The following is a 23,163-nucleotide window of genomic DNA, read 5'->3' as shown; positions in this document are numbered from 1 at the left end:
TGTAACTTTTGACCCGGTAATCGCAGCGTATTGGGACTGCGCTTAATCGATTTCTCTCGGAAAATTACGTCGGAATAGTGCCCTAAAGAATTAATTGCAGCACTTTTCAAAGTCGTCGAAATTTTCGCCAAAAATACAAAGGGGTTAGCCTTACTTTTTTTGCGATTTTTGGAGCCGAAAATTTCTGGTCTCCGAATTGATTTGTATGACCGTTTCCTGGCTAATTGGAACCCCAGGAACTCGAAAAACACATGAAAAAAAGCGTAGGACCAACAGCTGCGAAATGACGATGAAAATCTGCAGTTTTTCGGCTGTAACTTTTGACCGGTTAATCGCAGCGTACTGGGACTGCGCTTAATCGATTTCTCTCGGAAAATTACATCGGAATAGTGCCCCAAAGAATTAATTGCAGCACTTTTCACTGTCGTCGAAATTTTCGCCAAAAATCCAAAGGGGTTAGCCTTACTTTTTTTGCGATTTTTGGGGCTGAAAATTTCTGGTCTCCGAATTGATTTGTATGACCGTTTCTTGGCTAATTGGAACCCCAGGAACTCGAAAAACACATTAAAAAAAGCGTAGGACCAACAGCTGAGAAATGACGATGAAAATCTGCAGTTTTTCGGCTGTAACTTTTGACCCGTCAATCGCAGCGTATTGGGACTGCGCTCAATCGATTTCTCTTGAAAAATTACGTCGGAATAGTGCTCTAAAGATTCAATTGCAGCACTTTCCAAAGTCGTCAAAATTTTCGACAAAAAGCCAAAGGGGTTAGCCTTACTTTTTTTGCGATTTTTGGAGCTGAAAATTTCTGGTTTCCGAATTGATTTGTATGACCGTTTCTAGGCTAATTGGAACCCCAGGAACTCGAAAAACACATTAAAAAAAGCGTAGGACCAACAGCTGAGAAATGACGATGGAAATCTGCAGTTTTTCGGCTGTAACTTTTGACCCGTTAATCGCAGCGTATTGGGACTGCGCTTAATCGATTTCTCTCGGAAAATTACATCGGAATAGTGCCCTAAAGAATTAATTGCAGCACTTTTCAAAGTCGTCAAAATTTTCGACAAAAATCCAAAGGGGTTAGCCTTACTTTTTTTGCGATTTTTGGAGCTGAAAATTTCTGGTTTCCGAATCGATTTGTATGACCATTTCTTGGCTAATTGGCACCCTAGGAACTCAAAAAACACTTGAAAAAAAGCGTCGGACCAACAGCAGAGAAATGACGGCGAAAATCTGCAGTTTTTTGGTTGTAACTCTTCAGGCGTTGCTCGCAGCGTACTGGGACTACGCTTAATCGTTCTCTCTCGTAAAATTACGTCGGAATAGGGCCTGAAGAAATTTATTCCAGCACTTCTCAGAATCGTCGAAATTTTCGCCAAAAATCCAAAGGGGTTAGCCTTAGTTTTTTCGTGATTTTCGGAGCCGAGAATTTCTCGTCTCGGAATCGATTTGTATGCCGCTCTTCAGATTAATTGGACGCCCAGGAACTCAGAAAACACAACAAAAAGAGCGTACGACCAACCGCAGAGAAACTACGACGCAAAGACCAGCAGCAGAAGAATGGAGAAAATACGTCTTTCGCTCTTTGGCTCCAACTTTCGATCCGTTGCTCGCAGCGCATTCGGACTGCGCTCAATCGATTTCTCTACCAAAATCACGTCGGAATAGTGCCTGAAAGAATCGATTGCAGCACTTCCCAAAATCTTCGAGATTTTCGCCAAAAATCCAACGGGGTTTGCCTCACTTTGTTACGATTTTTCGAGTGAAAAATTTACCGTCTCAGAATCGATTCGTATGACCCTTCCCAGCCTAATTGAGCCCCTAGGATATCAGAAAACACGCCAAAAAGTCCGTCGGACCAACAGCAGTTATATTATGAAGTAAAGATCAGCAGCAGAAAGATGAGAAAGAAGGAGCCTTCCGTTTTTGGCTGTAACTCTCGATCAACGGTCGTAGAAATACAAGGCGTATACAGGGAAATATATTTATTCATACATCCAACTACAGATCACATGAAATAGTAACAACACAATATCATACATGTCGCATCCCGGCAGAGACACATTCCATTTGTGAGCAGGACAGATCTTAAACTATAATTACAAAATTCTAGACTAACCCTCTCATACATCATTTCCAGTATACTTTTCACAATCTTAAACGCACATTCAACATAACACTATAAATAGCACTTTCATTATGTACTTTTTATCTTTCACTCAATACTATGTGGCATCTTGTTGAAGTACTGTACACTGCCACACGAACACTTGTACTAGATCCAAGGCCCAATAAATAAACCGCAACTGAATTGAAACAAGAACTTCTCAGCTATGAATTTGTCACTTTCCTTCAATTTTGTTCACAAAACCGATACGAATATGATGCTTTTTGACAGTAATTTTTGATCCGTTGCTCGCACCGTATTTGGGCTGCGGGCAATCCATTCCTCTCGCAAAATTACGTCGATATATTGGATCAAAAAATGTCTCACAGTATTGTTTGACATCTCCGAAATCTTGAAAAAACTGCAAAGGGGTTAGCCGTCCTTCACCGAGTGAAAAACTCTGCCTGTCAGAATTGATTCAAACGATCCCTTCTGGACTAATCATACAAGTAATTGCAGGGAAGGCATCGAAAATGTCGTGGAACCAACCGATTATAAAGACCGCGTGCAATAGATTTCTCTCGCAAAATTACGTCGGTAATTTCTGATTAAACCGATTCCAGAAGTTTCCATAATCAGTCAAATATTTTACTTTTTTCGCGATTTGGATTAAAAAATTTCTCGTATTTGGATTGATTTGTCAGACGTATTCTGAGCTGATTGGACATTCAAGAATACAAACAAGAAACACAGAATACATCGTGGGATCAACAGCTTTGGAAGTATGGCAGGATTTCACCGTTTCTCGGTTTCTTGGCTGTACAAACTATCTTTGTCATTGATCCGGTTCAAGTTGCGATAGGATTTCATATTCGATGATTCGAATATCACACGCATTGTACAATAATTATTATAGCCTTGCTTCTTACTGTTCTTTAGGACTATTTTCAAATATCTATTCAGCATTACTCATTATAGATATGACTTAAATTAAGCTTAACACAAATTAACCATGCTGTCTTTGGTTGCCACTCGGTATTTTCCATTAACATTTTATTCCATATTTTAGAATTGATTTATTATTATGAATACATATCCAAGTATGGGCTTCATTTGTTTCGTGAAACGTTATTCTTCTAATACGAACGTAGATCGGCGGAGTGATTCCCTCCGAGTTTTTTCTCGCCCTGGATATCAAGGTACCTGTTCACGGAGCTGAGTGTGAATGGCTGCGTATCACGTTACCGTTCAAAGTCAATCTGTACGTCCGCTTGTCTGTCGTAGTGATGTCGATAGAATAAAACCACCCCTCCCTATTACTCTCCAGGACCCCGGGTACACAGTGGTCGGCCATATATTTGCCGGTGTGTTTGGTTCTCAATCCTGACATAATGACTGGCTGTCAATGGCTTGGAGTAATAGAAAATGCGGGGGAGTACAGGAGGCCTAGTATAACCTTAGTAATAGGTAATCTGTACGTATTTGGTTCGCTTTCATTGAAGGGTCAGCATAGCATAGACCGTCGGAGCAATTGAATGCCTGGTTAGGGCACGAGAACTCTGGAATACGGCCGATTTGTTTGTACTCCTCTTCAATGCGCCGACAGATTTCGAAAATTAGTGCTCATTAGTTCAGCAGAATCGGGGCGTAAGGCGAGTACAGTCGTACCGTTTAGTTACGTCCTCTCATAGCATTGTGCACTTTAAATCTTTTGCTACCCTCTTTCCCCGTTCCCACTCAGGCTGCACAGATCTTACTAGGGCATCGTAGTCACAAAGCTATGCCTTGACAGATTTATTACTGTAGGAAGATGAAAGCTTGGAAACTCTTCGGCTAATGGAGGAAGCTCAGACATGTTGGCTAAAAAACAAGAAAACAATGATAATCACTTAGAGCTCTGAAGAAGAGGGCATAAGCAACCAAAAGAATCTTGTTGGACAGCAATAATTTAAATACGCAGATAAAGATTTTTTTTTCTTCGATGGGTTACCGTTTTCAGACATGATCTTACGACTCGTTTCATAATGTTTGATCAACAGTTTATGGTGTGCACGAAGTCAAAAAAAATTTCTTTAATCCGGAAAACGTTCACCTCGCCAAGTGACGATTAAGACATTGGCTTTCTCCGCAGGTTTGATCGTTATTCATTTGATTTATATCACGTGCGAACGTGTATGTTTATAGTTAAGGTCGTGACAACCAACACGTCCCTAGGCACAAGTTAAACCGATCGGTTACAGCGTGTAGGTGTCACTGAAACTGGAGAGGATGCAGACCGACAGCCCTTTGTAGAATAAGATGTTTATTTTTGGAAATATACTCCGAGACTTAGCCTTAGACTTTAAGAAACGATCGTACGCTGCTACGAACGCGTATATCCACTTCGTAATTCCACGCCTAGATATTCACTCCACGTGGACATGGACGTTGTAATTCATGTATCTACTCATGCAAATCAGACATTAAGACCGAGATGTACAATATTTGTTATGTTTCACTATACATTTTGGGTTTAACAGTGCATGTGTATGAATAGTTTTTGCGTTGCGTCTATACGCAAAACCAGATGTCAAAAACGCCCTCGATTATTATTTTGAAAACTGTATAAGCGACGCATTCTCCTTAGGAACTTGTGAACAAAAACCATAGAGGCCCCTTTTTTCATTGCACGGTTCCTTGATGGCCAACCTGATGTAAACTGATATCCCCAGGGTTTCACGACAATTCCCACCCATATTTTATATTCCCCTTGGCCGTGAAGTATCGTGATCGTGATATTTTACCGTCGAAGTATATCAAAGTACTGATATTTTTAACCCATATTCACACGGATTTTATTTAATTTTAGCATCACTCATTACTTTCAACAACGCCAGAGGTGAAGTTCTGAATCATGAATATATATTTTAAAATTAATGAACACGTAGTTTTTTTCTTTAGGACTGAAAACGTACATTACCCTCGTGAACTTTACGGCTTTCTATAGTCGCTGAATTTCAGAGCAGCTCAATAATATATGGTATGGTGGAGGAATATTGGAGCTGGTGAACGCACGAAGTGACGATATTCATGAGGCATGGAGAGAAAGAGATCCTAGGGGAAGGCACGCTCCCTGTCAACGCTCAACTGTCAACTAAGCTCACGATAATTGCCAGCATCAGTGGGGATCACGAGCCACGCGCCTCCGAAACTCCCTTTAATTACACGTCACGTTCGCCTAGAGATCGCTTTGTTATACCGACAATCGGTAGAATCGCGGAAGCTTTTCACCGTTTTAAACAAACACAGGGTTCAGGGTTCAGTTTTTTCCTTTACTTTCACCTTGCGGTGAAATATTATCAGCACCAAAAAATTATACGAGACAATCCGCAATGGAAATTTTAAAAACGTTTTTACGCGAAGTGCGTACAGCTTTCGTCGACATTGAAAGAATCCCATCCATAGATGAAAGAAGAGCTTATGTCAAGGGTGAGCCTGGAGCTGAAATTCGACGAAGAATTGAATCTGTGATTTCGGAGATAGCCGAACGGATGATCCGTGATCTAATTTGAATACAACGACAAGTGTAAAGTCACACGGTGTATAATTTCATTTGCATACACTCATCGCTAATGCTTATCCTCACGCAGACCGTACGGAATCAGATTCTCTCATATATCGATTGACTCGAATAAAAACTGCATGTCCGACAGGATCACTTCACTCCACTTGGCCACTTCATCCCGTGACTCCCCCTTCCCCCTGTCGCTCCCAAATTTGTTTGGAAGTCAAGGTTCAAATATATTTGCACTATGCATGAATATGGAGTATTCTACGCCAATCAGACATACCTGCCAAGTTGGAGAAACGGAAGGTATGGTCTCACATTTCGTTGTGACAAAAACATCGGTTGTAGAATAGCTCTATAGTACACTAAGCCTTCATCCAGTTTTTTAGACATAGAAAGTCTCACCTTTTAGGTATGGCACGAAAAGTAAGACGGTTTTCAGCCCCACTTTGGTTCTGCCCCCTGCCCATTCCAGCCTCTGAACTCATCTTCGCTCGTATGGCACCTACATGATTTTATTTAGATGTATACGTCGGTTCGTTTGTGTTGGTCTATAGGGTGTTCTTAAATATCTCTCCCATAGATTCTCAGGTAAGACTCCATAAATTATCTGGAAACAGGAATTACATAGTCTCGTTACGAGTCAAATTTACAGGGAAATCAAGTGATGAGGAAATTATTTTAATTTTTTAGACTGCAGCTCAACTTTTATCAACAAGTTGAGTGAGTGCAGATGTCCAGTAAAATCCAGAGACTAACGTTTCAGACTAACGTGTCAAGCCTCTAAGTTATTGCAACCACGTCATCATTAACTTCCAAATCACAAATGAAAGTATTTTAATAATAAAATCGTTGAGCGTATGGTGGTACACCCTGTATATGAGACACGCGTACAGTCTCTTCTGGCGACATGCATAGTATTACGTTGATGCGTTTTAGTGTGTGTGCGTGTACGTGTGTGCAGAGCCAGTGTACGAGGGCAATGCTATACCTACAGCTCAATTGAACAAGACGCTTATTTCTTTCATTCATCTCGAAATAAATCCCGTGGCATTCATTGAAACGATACAGGAACATAATCCCGGGACTCGATGTGTTTGCAGATGTTTTACATTCACACCCCGTCTATTTGCAGACACTAAATTACACGGGACAATACCGAATGCGTGCGCAACCCCTTCAGTCGCGACGGATTATAAAATCGGAAAAAGTACCCAACGTTGATGTTCTTTTGTCAGCGACAGCGCCGGGCAAACAAGATGGAGGCTGCAGCCGTTAACAGCTGATACCTCTCGTATCTATCACTTTAAAAAATCTGGCATTAATTGTAACTAATGTAGAAAACGCATTCTTTCAAGATCCTTTACTACAGTTGGCATAATGTCTTATCTTTATATTGTTTTCAGAAAAATCTCACGCAAGGCATGTGTGTAGGTAAAAAATTTACCTGTTTAGATTGTTGAAACTTTCTGGAACAAATTAACTTTAAACAATGAAACTGTACTTCCAAACCATATTCACTCTCGAATCTTCTCTGTGATCAATAAAGTTTCCGGATTCCGCAGGTTCTCCGTGGTATCCATGGCGACGCAACGATGGCCGTTTAGGGCGTATCGACGCCTGCGTCGCGACGCCCGAGCCTCGGATTCCTCCACAGTAAATACTGTACAATTGTACAGTTCGATTCTAAGGAATAAAAATGGAATATTCAAATGTCTTGAGCATTTTCTCCCGCAAAACCATAAAGACATGCATACCCCGACTTCACTATACGTTCACTATTTAATAGTTAACATAGATGATAGTAATGTCCAGAATCAGCATTATACTCACTTCTATGAGATTCCTTTAGGTAGTACCGGTGCATATACGGAGAAAGAAGAAGTGTTTCACCTTCGCGTTAAATTCACCGGTGCGTCAAAATCAAAGCTAACTAAAGGCGACGTGCGGCGTGATTGTGCAGTCAATGCTCACGATGCTGTAAGCGTTATATTTTATTTTATTCGGAGGCACGACCCTGTGCGAGACGCTGAACACCAATGCGAGTTAATATCAAATAAATCAAAATAAAGGCTTGAATCCCATAGACCAGGTCACCGGGCGGGCGGGCGATGATGCGGAATGAACCTGGAGGGTAGGAGACTAAGGATTTCTCCAGGACTGCCACCAGGCTACAACAAGGACCCCACTACCTTCCATGTGCTCGGTTGCAGCTTAAGGCCAATGCTGAATCTTGTGAAAATTTTTCCATGGAGCCAACCGCTGATGTCGGCAGGTTTCGGTACTTCGATACCTTCAATTTGATTTTAATTTTTTATATACAAAGTCATTTTGATTGAAAATGTACGTACGAAGCTATCGATTAATTGAATAATAAATTGACCGCCTGCGGCAGCAGTGAAATGTGGGCTTGTCGAAAACCCGTAGGTACATCGTGACCCGATTCTTGTCACTTTCCTGGGGGTTAAAGCCATGATAAGCGGAAATTGATTTCACGCCTTTTGATTTACGACCCGAAAGCCAAAAGGTCGATTTGGGGTAAAACGGGGTAAAAACGGGGTGAATCTAACCCTTAATGTTCCCGGCAAAACATGTGTCGGTCCTACGTTCGGGAACCATACGTGTTATACGCGCAAGTGACAAAAAAAAGAGTAAATTTCCATTTTTATCGGCAAAACGAGGAAAAAACCTCACATAAAAGGACACGCTGCACGTGATAGATCGACGTATGAAGATATCAAATCTCCATTTACACACCTGCCGATTAAATATAAGTTATTACTTCTCATTCTGATTGAATTCGTTTATTTCCTAATTTTATTCTCACTTCTGTCAAGATTGCATTGTCATAAATTTCTGAATGTTGGCCCTAACGAATGCCACGTCGCTTGATCTTTTGACTGTATTTATCTTTAGATATTGAATTCTTCTCAACGTTCGTATGAGAATAATCTGCAGGGAAAATGTGTTTCTAATGCTGTGAATGCTACAGTTTATCTCCGCGTGAATGGAAATAAGGATGTCAAAACGTCAATTTTGCAAACCGAAGCCTCGAGCCAAACGAATAGCCAAGCCTGTTGCCCTACAGTGGGGTAAAGTCTAGTGTTAAGCCTTTGACAATAATCTGAAACGTCGACGTGCTTTCAGCTCTGTATTTGCTGAGCCCCGAATAATACCAGATTACGGTGTTTCCGAAAACACGTCAATTTATATGGGAAACGCAAATACTATTAAATAAACCTGAATCAAATAACAGTTTTTCCTAATCAACAACAAACCATCCTCGCGCTGCAGTGTCGAATGTATGAGAATAAAATGAATCTCGTTATTGTGCATAATTTTAGCATCTATATTATATATATACGTATGTATTTGCGACAGCATCGAATTATACTTTAATCTATACAACAATTGCTTAAAGGTATTTCAAAAAAGTGATCCACTTCCATGTTATGTACGAAATCCAACAAGCATCGTTTCTGCTGCATCAGGACGTCACAGCGACGGGATCAAATACGTAAACAGGCTTAAAATTCATCTTCAATAGGGTTTCATAATACACGGGGGTAAACATAGCCCGCCCCGTATCATAATTACACGGGAGTGTGGTAACGGGATACACAGCACACCCATACCTGTAATCCAAAGATTCTGTAAAATATAAGTATGATCTTGTATCACAATATCACACACATTGCATGTGGATTGGTATTGATATAAATACGGCATACACTGGAAGAAACGCGATCCAAAGATGTTGTATAGAAGGGCATGAACCAGCGTCGGATTAACGTCAGCCCCGGTTTCCTCTCTTCTCTCCTCTCCTCTCCTCTTCTTTCGATATTCCCTCACCTCTGCCTCCTCTCCCTCTACACCCTCCAACTTCTTCGTTTTGCTTTTACTATCCCGCTGGTCCCCGGCGTCATAGAATCCTAGCTAATCCGCTGATTTCGTTCTAAAACTGAATTTCGAATTCAAAGTTATCCATTCAACTTACTGCACATGCAACCGGGAAAATTACAGCTATAAGTGGGCAAAATATTACAGCCTTACTTACAGTTTCATCGATTCTCTTCCTATGCGTAATAAGCTGTCACTAACGATTTCTAACCGTGAAATAAAACGCTTGTATATTTAGCGATCTATATTAAGGACTGTGATCGATTTCAGAATCCATCGATCGTTCAGATCCAACAAGCCGGATCGGTTACAAAGTATCGGTATGAGGGAGCTCTCGAACGGCGAGTGATTGATGGGTATTCATGTGACCTGACCCATGTGATTTCCCGATTTCAGGCTGCAGAAGAGGGTATATACCTGAGTACACCGCCTTTCAAAAGTTTCGAAAATATGCAAACACACATTTATGGTATACTCATCGAAATGCTGTTGTGTAAATTCACGATTGGAAAACTAGTTTACTTTCATTATAAAGTAACACCATTTTAGATAATACTCTCAGTAACTTGGAAACATAATTTTACTGGTGACGTAATCGCTCGTATTCCTAACCATTATACTCCTTATAAGACTATCAAATGGTGTGTAAAAAATTAACTACAATGACAGTAAAAATTCTGGAAAACAGAATACTTGACTTATTCTTTTTTGAAATCAGAAGATTTGTTTACCTACTTTTGACTGTTGCCACCAAGCTTTTACCGCCAAAAGAGATCTGTATGCACCTGGTGATATAAAAATTGGCCACCCTGTGCAGGGTATAAACAGTGGGGCTTAGTGCGCACGGCAACGTGTCCATCAAAGCCCCTTGACTTTTGTACCGTTGTCAGATTTCGTTTGAAAATTTTGACGGATCCATGTAGGTATAGATCTGCTTTGAAAAAAAGAACTCCTGCGCTCTGTAAATGCATATATGTTCTTCCGGCGCGTTCTTTCCGCCATGCACATCAGTGCAGTGCGGCATTTGCGCATTTTGGGGAATTTAGCCGTTGCATATACATACGCAGAAATCCCCTTTGTCAGCGAGTGAGCCAACTCAACGGTCGATGGAATTCTTCGACAGACTCTCGTCCGGATTACTGAAAAATCAGTTCCGGTTCTGGACGCGGATAAAGAGAGACACAGTAAATACCGCCGGCCGTCAGCGGCAGAAACGAAATATTTTTCAGAGTATGCAACGATGTACTTTTGCTGGATTGGACAAAAAGCAAGTTGTAAGCTGAATGTCGCACATTAGACTCCGAAGAAAATTGATACATTCGTAAAAAGAAATCGTTCTGAGTAACAATGTAATTTGTAAAAAATCGAGGGGAACAATGGAAATAATTTTTCGGTGCCACGGTTGATAGACACTTGAGATTCAGATTTTGGACTTTGGATTTTGGAGAACCTGCAACATTATATGCATGAGATAAATCTTCTCAGAGTGGTTTTCCCTCGAAAGCTCAGAGCGTACAGCAAACGATGTCTCTCTCATTGTGTCCAGGTTGTAAACGGTACACGGAAGCGAGAGGTGGAATCTTTTTCCCCCTTGGTTTGCAGACCCGGTGAGGCGATGAGATCATTAATCAAACGAATTTCGTGACTGTTGGTATTTCTATACAAGGATATAAGTGCTGTAAATATTTTCTTTCTTTGATACATATTATACTTATCTATAGAAGCAAAACCTACCTGCCTGTAAAAGTGAACAACTAGTTGTAGGGAAAGAGATTGTGCAAATAGGATGAACTGACGACTGTGTCTGGCGGAAACGGAATGCCTGATACATTTGCAACTCCGTATGAGCGACGAACAATCCATATAAAACCAAAAACTTGAAAAATTTTTATCAAGCAGTTACGTTGATCGTATCGAATAGTTTTAAATATTCTCATATGCCTACCAACTCGTAATTCGTAGGGTACGTGCGTGGAATACGTACGAGGGAATTAACGGAGGGAGAAGAATGTATATTTGCACAACAAACACACGGTGTTCGAAGGTTGAGGTACTGCACAATTCACTACCCTGTAAAAATGAAATATACATATAGAAAGGCTTAGCGAGACCAATTAGTGAAATGATTCGATGTCGTTTCTTTTGTTTCAAGAACCCTCGAACAATGCACGTCGCACGATTCACAGAGCTTCGTATGAATTTGCATACAATACAACGGACAATCCCGAGTGTTTACTGAACATGTATAAAATATTGCAAAAGGATGCCTGGGCTGAGTAGCAATACTTCGAAGACCGTGCAAATGAAACAGAACGAACTTTCAAATGAATAAATTTTTCTTTCCCTCAACATAAGTCGCAGACGTCGGCGAAGTGCAGCGGGTCTGTAAAGTTGACAAATACATAAACATGGGTTGGCTGCGAATGCGGCAAAGGGCCATAGGTCCCTTTCTAGGCGTTGCGTTCGACCTGAGTTATTCCTAATAATAATAAACGGAGGAAAACGACAAGGACGACGCGGGGACCCTTGGAGAATCGGCAATCGTTCGTTCGTAAGCCTCTACCTGCTTGGTGCTGTCACCGAGCTTTTTCTCCATTCTGAACAACCAGCTCGAATTGAAACGTAACTTTTGACGCATTGGCACTATTATGTACGGCTGTGCTATGACGCAGGGAAGTGCCTAAAGAGAAGAAAAAAGGAACGACAGAAACTGGAAGAGGCAAAAGGTTCGGGATCTGCGAATGACGTGATTTAAGTAAGGAAGCTGACGTCTTAGTCGTGCGGTTCACTGTAAAATAATATTCAAAATGTATGAGTTTTAGAAAATGCTTGCTTTTCTTTAACACCAAAGTTAAATAAATTATAAAACTGATTCACGTCTTAAGAGAGTTAAATTATATTTTCAACTATTACTGAATTTTTGTATCAGGGATTAATGATTCACATTTGGACATTTCCCTTTACTGAATATTGAATAAAACATACAAAATACCAAGTAGTTGTGTCAAGGGAAAGAATTGGTCGCATATAATCCGGCACCGGACGCGTAAAATTGAGACGTAAAGACGGAGCGTCGAAAAGGTCTTTTCTATTTCGATATTGAAAAGTCGAAACGCCTACGCGTCGACCGACAATGAATTGTATAGAAAAGGAATTCCAGACGACATATAGCGAAGCCGTTTCCTTGCGTAATAAATCGTCATAAACGAGCTTGGGAAAACGGTAACTGTTCGGTATAAAAATCGACGAAAGTCGAACATTTCTTTGGGTCAGGTGTCGACTTCATGCAGCGCCATTCACCCCTCAATGCTCATCACACCGGTCGAAGAAATCACGTATTTCTCTTCTTTTTCTTTACGAGTATACTCGGGTAGTGAAGAAAATCATGAGGACAGAGATTTTGAAAAATATGACAATGCGACGCTTGATTAGAACCGGAATCACGTAAGCTCTTATTCAAATATCTCACACCAGGAAAACCGGTATTATCGAGCCTTGCACGTACATGTCTACCGATTATCCTCCACGCAGGACTTCGTCGTAATACTCTGGGCAAGGAACGGTAATTTTCGTCATTATATATAGGTATCCAAAATGTTTTGGAACGGGGAGTTGGGCACAAAAAAGAGTGGGTCAACCGTCCGCCCTTTAAAATTGGGCGGAAAGGCCCAATCCCGGGGATTGAAAGTTGTAATAGAAGGCAAAGGCGAAGCGACAAGGCGAAGGGACGGACGAGCGTTGAAAAACAGACGTAAAAATCGGTGCCCCTCGTCGTCAGAAGTAGCCGTCAATTGTTTCAATCCGAGTTAAACAAAGGATCGAGAGAACCGAGCCCTTCCCATCCCTTTTTTTCCCTCTCTTTTTCTCCCATCTCTGTCTCTCGCCTGCTCAACGGAGCGATCCGTAATCTCGTGCAGAAAAAGAAGAAGAAAAATGAACGTGAAATAAAAGAATAAAACTAAAAATCAACTGCAGAGAAAAAGGAACGAGGATGAAAAAAGGGGGCCCGGGTAACGCCCATACGAAACGAGGGACTGGGCCGAGAAAAATAGGCTGTCAAAATGAACAAAACTGCAGCGCAACAGTCATTGAGAAAAAATCATCGTGCGCTAATCCATACCCTTCATTCGTTCAATCCTTCCGATCATCAACCCGTTAATAGTTATACAGAAAATTGAACGAACGTCCCGATTTAAATAACGACAACTCATACTGTTAGTCGATTTATTTTACATTGTTAGATAATGTTTCGGACTTCAACGGCGGGTGAAAACCACCTCAAGATAAATTTTAGCGTAGCACAAACTCCATTGAGCTGAAGAATAAGAATTTCGCGGTAAAATTTAGCACCTAGAAGACAGTTACGATGCGATGCATCGAAGGCTACGAGTCGGTAACCGCTAATTTCACGCCCGTTTTAGCGACTATAATTCAACGAGATTTATGACACTCTGCGTCTCGGAGATATATTATACACACGTATGTACGTACGTATATGCACGTAGACATGACGAGTCACATACTCACGTCTCTACCTTTCCAGCATCCAACGCATCCTGACATCGTGTTCCATTAGGAAACACCTTCACTTTATGAGCTCTGCCGAATGGGAAACACAACACTGCAGTGTGCACGTCTCTCTTAGTCTCTCTTTGTCTCTCCTTCTTTTTGTTTCTCTGTTCCCGACTGCGTTCGTTTGTTCTTTACGACGAGGAATCGTTATTCTCCATATGTGTTATTGTAGTCCATTCAACACGATTACAGATCCTGTAGGTCGCATATCCTGTCTTAAATTTGATTTGATTGGAAAGAAAAACAACAGCCGTAATAAGAATAAAAAATATAACAACATCCGGCGTGGAGTAGAGAAAAATATGGCAGGAAATAGCAGCGAGGCGCTAAGGATCCTCGACAAATTTTCAAGGGTTGTAGACTGAAGCAATTTTAAAGGTCAGAAGTGTAGGTATAGGGACATGAAACGTTGAAAAGTCCCGACACGACAGCGATGGACTTCTACGCGTCGAGATCTCACAGCGTGACGTCAAAATAACTAAATCTCCTTATTGTACGGAGTGAAGGGGTTTCTGATCGAATTATAGGGGAGGCGAAACCTTAAAGCCCTCCCGCAGTTCGTGTCTACTATTTAACAATCAGGTTACGATAGTAGAACCGTGAACACAGCTGCACTGTAAACCCAAACTGTAGAGCCAGTAGGTACTTGTGCTAAAGTTGTGTAAACTGCAGACGTGCATTAAGGACGGACATTTTTGGTAAACATTTACTGAAAATGATGAAGTGTAAGATGAATTGTAGGAATAATCGCCAAGGAGGAGAAGAACAACAAAAAGAAAGGTCAAGAAACGGAGAGGCAGAGAACGTTAAGAGAAACAAAAATCAGGCAAGACGGACTTTGAAGACGCAAGTCGCCTCTGTGCTCCCTCAAACTATTTATGCATTAACGAGAGGTCGTAATGGCTCGGATCGGAAGTTCATAGAGCCGCCTAAACAAGGGGCTCCAGAAACGTATTTTTCAAATGGTTTCAAATATGATTAATTAATTTCCCAGCCTAACTACAAGATCTCGTTTATCATGCAGCGATGTTAAATTGAGTTGCAAGCGCGTCTTCGGTAAGCGGACAAATTTCATCATTTCCGTTCTCACTCCCCCTCAACCCTCTTCTATCGTAATTCGTAGACGTCAAAAGGGCACCGAAATCAGTGAAAACGAAACTGACGCTCGCTCGTTCCTTTAGGGAGTGCCGCGGTCCATTTCGACGTTGACGTCTAATCTCCGAATATCGAAGTCTACGCATCTCAAACGCGAAAAAAAGCTCAGTAGCCCCATTCTATACGCAATTCAACGAAAATGTATTGGAGTATTTTTGTTTAGAATTGCGTACCTATAGAATGAAACCGTTAAGCCCTTTTTACGTTTGAGAAGATACGAGGACTTAGATATTCAGAGATATATACGTAAGCGTCGAAATCGACCGGGGCAGCCCCTTAAGGATTAAGGAGGAGGTCGCGGCCGAGTCGGCGCGGAGGTGCCGCGTCAAAGAGCCGGGCGCAGGGGGCGCCACAGCATGCGAGAGGGCGGTGGATGGTCGTATAGCAGTTTCGAATCTAAACAACTCATCGTAATAAAGCGAGACTTTGTTGATAATAAAAGTAGGTGTATGCGCGGACGTGTTTGTTTGACTTCCCGTCGTCTCTGATGTCTGGCGCAGGGTTACCCGTCGGTTTTATCGTTGCCCGGTCGACGACGCGGCTCCGCACCCGCGAACTCGTATCGACGGAATACCCTGCCGGGTTCCGGGACACCCCGGGCTCTCCCTCCCTTATACGACTTACGGGAAACGCCGTCTGTTTTCCACGAGATTTCTACCGGGTCCCAGGAACCCGTTAAGATAATAGAATTTCATCTATTTTTGGGTATATACTTCTCGACGACGCGTCGCGTCGCTTCGATGCTGATCGTTGTATATATGTGAGTCTACGTATACGCGGTGCAGCGTCACGTCGAACGAGATCGTCAAAGTTGCTGACTTTTATTACATATTTATTTAAGAATGGAAATTGTTACGGGTTTAACGATAGAAATAAGATTCTGGTATATTTGAAAAACACCAAATTCAAATAAATCATTCCTGCTTATCCCAACTCTCAGAACTACCATCAGGGGATATCTAAGGAACAAAGTTTTGTACTCAAATTCTATCACCGTTCCAGCATCTGGTGCATTGTCTTATTTTATCTGCAGGTGTTTACAATCCTTGGCAACTCTGGACGGTGCAACTTTTCCCGAGTAGCGTTGGCATCGTACGTTTTCTCGATATAACGTCAGACGTGAAACTCTACACACCCTGTACAATACACGTGAACAACAGGATTTCATGAACAGTTTGTATATAGCGGGACGAATTTGGGACACAATTAAATCCGAAGCACAAGTCATCCCGGTGAGGATTTGTGAGAGAAAAAAAGAATACGAAGAACAACAGCCAGAGCAAAACGCAGCCAGAATTCGAACGGGGGCGTCAAGGTATCACCTGGCTCGACCATCGATCACTCCCAAAATGGACTTCGAGGGAGGTTGATAATTTGTCCGCGTCACGAAACGCAAGGGTTGCATCGACGGCAACAGCAGTACTGAACTATAAACGCCCAGTCCCCCATACACCCATACATCCCCCTATACACCGTGGAAAATACACTGTTGGCATATTACAGTCTTGTTACGGAACGGACATATATCTCTGTCCATCTATTAACTCCTTGTTCGAAGATATTAAAATTTTTTTTCACGGAGGGTCGACGCTCGTAACGCACACCCGTTACTTGGTGGAATGATATCTCGAATGCGTCTCGGTTCAGGGGAGAAATAGCGGAAAGGGTTGACGACGCTCTCCGTCTAATATGCAACAATTTTCGTTGAGCAAAATTTGACCGGATTAGCTAAATGGCACCCATCCAGGAGTTGAGCTCTCTCGGTTACCTGATAACCCAACTTTTTACAAACGGCAATTTCGTTTCCAAATTTATTCTGATGTCTAATCTGTGTTACTGCTTAGCAATTCTTCAGAAAATTTTAGGGAAAATATGGTGTTATTTGACGGTTGGGGCTGTAAACTTTCAACCAATAAAACTGGCCCTAATATTCAAGCGTGGAGGCCCCACAGACTGGAGATCCTCAAGTTCTGACTACGGTACCTGACCTAGCTGTAATGTCATTATGCACCACTTGCCCAGTATGCTTCACATGCGAAAGTAAGGGTTTCTAAAATTTTACTACCCCCAACTGCCGGGTCCTCGAAAGTGTCCTTAGGCCCGAAATTAGGGTATACGATCCGCTCCGTTAAGGTCGTAAAGTACAGTTTGTCTTATGGAATAAGAACCCCTCGTCTCATCCCCAAAGCGAAAGATATTTTTCACTTTCAGATCTACAGTCCTTCTTGCGAGAAGGGCGTGTATATAACTAAGATATAAAAGCATTTTCTCGGTGACTGATGCGAAGTTTGGGTGAAAATAAAGTAAACAAAATTTCAGTGAAAATACATTCGATTCTAACGAATCAACGTTAAAATACCATTTTCAAAAAATATCAAGTTCATAGACACGTACATAAATAGTAATGAAAGAAGAGAGAACGTATAATTTTAGAAATTGCTCTGAAAGATTTGGCTCCCAGAAATCACAAAACCTGTATTTCTGGAGATAAAGTATGACTTTTTGTCGACTGACGACAGAAGGTTGCTAACACGCAATTACGGCCTGTTTTAATTCCCTAATTTTTTCGTTTTAATCAACGCCCCGTTGCCTTATTGTGCACGGCAACCATTGTCTTTGCCACACGCCGTGCTTTTGTCCCGTTTGCCATTGAATGACCCTTTTATCGCTTATAATCAGCTGTTACGTTCCTTTCAATTAAAAACTTAAATGGCAAAACTAACACACGCCCCCACGAGTCACTCGTACGCGTTGAATTCAACCCTTCAAAAATTTCGAAAACCATTCGCCCTACTATCGTTTGAAAATAAGTGTAAATAAGAATACTTACACTCGTCTTCGTGACATTTTTCTTTCTGGCTAAACATTTTCCACAAATAGCTTATAGATATCAAATAAATCATCAAACAATCTCACCGATACGGACATCCGGTGGTTAAAAGGACTTCGAGGTAACTGCAGAATAATTTGCATTTGTAATTTGGTCAAATTTGCAGACCTATCGGTTTGTAGAAGGTGTAACACCTCTCTTTCGTCGTCCTTCGTCTTTTTTTCCATAGCTTCCGGGCCCCGGACAGAAAGCTGAATAATCCTATGAGAAAGATTAGGAGTTGTACGCCCTTGAGCAACTGGAGTCTGAATACGGAACCAGAACCCCCGCGATTCCTTGCAAGTTGAGAGTCCGAGGGTGGCTCACCGATCGTCCCGACGCTCCGACGCTCGACGCCCCGACGCGCGCCACGCCGGAAGTCACCGCCCATTTATTAGCCCGATTGTTTGCTCAGGCTGACCCTCGAGGACCTCAACCTTGCCGAGTATCCAAGGCGAAGGACGAGGAGGTCCTTCCTTCCAGGCGTCGAGAACGGTAAGAATCGCAGATGTTTATTTTCACGCGTTACATAGACACACGTACAGCCGTCGGGTGTTAAACAATTCATTTTCACGACTGAAGAACCGAATTGCTGGTGGGCCGTCTTGTATACACTCTAGGTTTGCTACGGAGGATAAACACATATATCTACAGATCGTGCGCCTTTCAGCGGTCCTTAAAATGCAGATTCGTCAAGGTAGTCGGATTGTCAATACATTTGCAATTTATCGGTTACTTGTGTAGTAATATCCTTTCAAACTGAAACTTACCAATGGACACTGAACTGTCTACGTGCAGATGGACAGGCGAAACATTTTCGGAAAGTTCAAGATTTAAAATGGACAATTTTATGCTTCATTCAGTTTAGTCAAGTCTTTCTCTGTCGTCTATAGTAAATCAATTTCACGGGTTATACTTGTACATTCATATTAATAACTAAATAGAAAGAAAACAGCCTGCGTTTATGGAATACTTTTCACGGTTAAAAACAGTCCGTTAAATAATTTGATGCATGATCTACCTAACCTGTGGCACGTTCGTTTCGATCATGGCTTATGTACATACAAGTTTAAAATGAAATGAAAACGTTTCGCTGATAATAAAAAACCATTATGCTAGGACATGATATTCAACCATCGACAATGGGAAATGAAATCACGTCCCAGGGCACCGTGAAAAATGTTACGTGTAAAGGAATATTGTAAGAAATGTATTGTTAGACAGATTACATGGTAATCCAAGCAACGATTTACAGTCTCTTTTCCCTTTTCATTTTTCTTTTATTTCCCTCCTATACCTTTTACCTTTATCTTCGCCTTGGTACTTTACCTGCGATCATCCTCAAACGTAGGGATATGTTTCAATTACACGGTTACTTTACTGTAAGCAATAGCAATTCGTTCACCTGGATCTTCAACTGTGCATACCGTTCTAAGTGAAACTTATTGTATCCAAAATAAACGTTACATGAATACCTACAATACATAACCATGAGTTATGGACAGCTTACACCGTTTGTTTCCGAGAGTGAGTAAGAAATTCGAACACGATAAGTTGTGTCGAAAGGAAAGAAAAATTTCGATTTCAAACATATTCCTCTTCAGTCTTACTGATTTGAATATTAAATATTCGATATCCGAGGCCCTGATGATATGCTCAGCTCCGGAGAAGCACAAACCACACATTTCTTTTAAAAGTATCGATTTAAGACGCGTATAATTCGATATCAATCGAGTAACTTAAAACCCTGGGCACACGCAAGGTCTCTCGTATCTACCGGTTATAGGTACTATTACCCGAGGAAACGTAGCATAGGATACACATAATATACGCACGTGTGTGTGTGTTTGTCCATAGAATAATTAGAGCAGACCTCTATTTAATTTAAAGGTATTCATCGTTGTATACAGACATGATAATACGTGCGAAAACTAACATTTGGCTGTGAAAATGCAACCCATTCGATCATGGTCGTACTCTTCGAAAAAAATAACAATGTAATATAATTACTACACACGCATTTGCACTGCCATTTCGTCAGATCTTTGTAGAAATCTCAGACGTCACGCGTACCATGACTTCCAATCCTTGAGCAATTGATCAAAGTGCAAAAAGTCAGATTTGACTGGCTGAAAATTAATGTAGAAAACAAGTCGGAGTTAGTTTTATCGTATCATGTATAAGATAGACGGCAGCTGGATCTCGGCCAGGTTTTGGGTAGCTGTCAAGTATATAACAGAAACGTCGAATGTCAGACATCGAAGCCCATCTGGTGCTGGTTGGCAGTGTGAGCCAAGTGGCCGAGTGGCAAGTGGGCAACGCAATGAACCCAATGGGCACGGCATCATCGCCGGAGACCGACGTGCTCCAGAGTCCAATTTCGACGGAGGGTTGCGTGAGCCAAGGAATTATCCTGTTTCCTGTAGCGTCTTCGGGCTAAGGATCAACCGATATGCTCTACTCCGTACAACGTGGACCTCGTGTCTTGTACCTTTGCCCGAAGCCATGCACACTTTCCTGAATGTTGAACGCCAAACTGCAGGTAAGAAGTACATTACATACTCGTTACGCATCGTCGGCAGCATGATATTTCCTCGTTATGAGTACTCATCGGTCTTCAGTCATCCAGTGTTACTCAGTCTGGTTAATTACTATCATCGAAAGTTTTCTCACACGTCGTTGAGATAACAAACTGCCATGCGCCGAGTGCTGACTAACCAGTAAACATGGGCTGTTGCAGGTTCAGGATATTGAACACCGTTTGACCCGGTGAAAAAAAAACAGCTGGTAATAAGCTTGTTCAAGAATTCCATAATGTATTGAAACGGACTCGCGTTTCAAATAAAATGTGGGTACGTGAGCTTAGTTAACGGAATCAATAAAAGGCGCTATGTAAAATATTTGAAGGAAAAATGCTTTAATGGCAATATGTGTTTCTCTCGTTTTAAGTCTGAAAAAGGACTGTTTTTACAATAATAGCGGTTGACGCAGCAACCCTATTCATTTTATAACATGATAACGCTTATACTTCTTGCGTCACAAGCCGACTACTAGATCATTTGAAAGGGGGGTAAAACGGGTGATTTTACCCTTTGTAACAGTATGTTCAACACCTTTACCAGTTGTTATTCAATGAAGATCGCACGACAGGCCAAGCTCATAAATAAGAGTTGAAGCCATTTTTGTATGTATTTTCCATGATTTCCAATTCAATGACAAGTTTGTAAATTATTACAACGACTGTTTAGAGAAGTATTCATCATATCGTGAATCAGTCTCAAAATTTATTATAGCTTCTCACAAAACTGTGCTAAATCCTGCGCTTTCCAGGTGGCGAGGTATAATTCGAGTCGAGTGTAACTACGCAGCGTCTTATACATCGGAATTTTAGAACGAGAGGCGTTTTGGTAGCTGGTCTTGGTTGTTTTTTAAAGCAAGAGGCTTGCGTGTGGCTGATTTTTGCTCAAAGCGGTATAGAAGCAAACGGCAGTAGCCGCATTCGTGACCGGAAGTACGCAAGCCACAAGCCACAGACGAAATGCGGGAAAACCGGCAGTGTAAAGGAAAACCACAACCTTACCGTGTAAACGTGCTCAAGCTGCTGTTTCATTAAAAATTATCAGCAATTGCGTCGCAGGTTTGAACCTTGCATTTTCATCAGTATTAAGTAAGCATTCAACTAGAACTAATAATTATATGATACGTTTTTTCTGTTCGTAAGAGTTTTAATCTACGTAAATAACACTGTATTTCTTCGTCTAGAGTAGGATCACGTCTCTATGGTGCATTGATCCATGTGCTCTCAGCTACCGTGCGCAAAATCATTGATTTCACTCTCACCTGTACAACACAGAGGAACCGAGTAGATCTCGGCCCAGAATTCCTCAGGCGTCTGAACCTTTCTTATCCATTTGTTTCTTCTTTAACTACCAACTTGTTTTGATCTTAACCAATGACACGCCTAACTCTTTCGATTTCTGATCGTCCATAACTTATTCCATTTCGAATAATGTAGAAGAAATAGCGTTACAGTGATTTCCATCCAAATAAACTACGCAACTTATATCACTTGCATAGCATAATTACATGAGTTTTGGTACAGTAAATCGTATTGATCATGTAAAAATCTGAGCCTAGAATAGGGTGCTGGAAATGTGTATATACATGGCACACAAACGTATGAATGGACGAATTTCGCGCGTTCTCTTTTATGCATGAACTTTGACCCTCGCCGTTCTCTCCTGCGCTCAAAGGGCGACCCCTAAATCTAGATAGTAACGCGATACACGTTCGCTGCGAGTACCTATACTCACACGTACACATCCGCTCACACAGGGTGCATCCTGCGTCCTGCGTCCTGCGTCCTGCGTCACGCAGCCCTCCGTTGCGCCAAAGGCACCCTGTGCGCGCCGCTTCCACCCTCCATTAGCCAATCAGGGGTCGAGCACGCCCCGTGACGTCACTCAACCCTCGGCACTGCGCGCGTACAGTAATTAGCCAATCCCGTTGCCGCTTGCGATTTCTTCGACGAGGGTGAGCCCAGCGCGTAACATACTTTCTATCCGACCGTGATATGCTGCATTCGAGGCAAGCCATTATTAGCCAATGGCAGGGAGTCCTCGAGGAAGGCGGTGACGTCATTCAATCCGACTACCCGTGGTATGGAATTTCGTATGGAACTGGACGTATACGTAGTGCATGTGACAGACTTTCATCCCCCAATTTGCATGACAAGAGATTGGAGAATTTCGTTACTCTTGAACGGCATGGCGGGCTTCGTTTGAACTATTTTTCGGTTGCGTTAACTGGTACTTGTATGGATATCCTTTGAAAACTTGTGATAATATTTAAGGTTGCTGGTTTAATGATTAAGAAGTTGGGGTAATGCTTAAGGGAAAGAAATGTATATCTCACTTTGTGAGTCTAATCTCCGTTTCACTACCTATTCCAGATTCTTCTGCTCACAATCATAACGTTGGATCGTCACATTGTGTGAGATACGAAAAAAATGTA

General features: G+C 41.7%; 1 protein-coding gene across 8 annotated transcripts in view; it reads right to left on the bottom strand.

The window, feature by feature from the left end:
- Positions 1-2,799: 2,799 nt before the first annotated feature.
- The window catches only part of LOC124405283 (katanin p80 WD40 repeat-containing subunit B1), a 41,926-nt gene continuing 21,562 nt past the window's right edge, over positions 2,800-23,163 (bottom strand). The window contains exons 15-17 of one of the 8 annotated variants that reach the window (XR_006929086.1): positions 20,168-20,917; positions 3,787-3,967; positions 2,800-2,881 (exon numbers count right to left, since the gene is read on the bottom strand). The gene's annotated coding sequence lies outside the window, so the exon portion shown is untranslated. Of the gene's footprint in view, positions 2,882-3,290; positions 3,968-11,048; positions 11,212-11,538; positions 11,625-18,322; positions 18,627-20,167; positions 20,918-21,887; positions 22,148-23,163 lie in introns of those variants that run through there. The other 7 variants (XR_006929084.1, XR_006929085.1, XR_006929081.1 and 4 more) reach the window with 7 other exon arrangements.

This window comes from Diprion similis, chromosome 4 (assembly GCF_021155765.1).
Source record: "Diprion similis isolate iyDipSimi1 chromosome 4, iyDipSimi1.1, whole genome shotgun sequence".
Classification (NCBI taxonomy): domain Eukaryota; kingdom Metazoa; phylum Arthropoda; class Insecta; order Hymenoptera; family Diprionidae; genus Diprion; species Diprion similis.
This window is presented reverse-complemented; position numbering and strand designations above follow the sequence as displayed.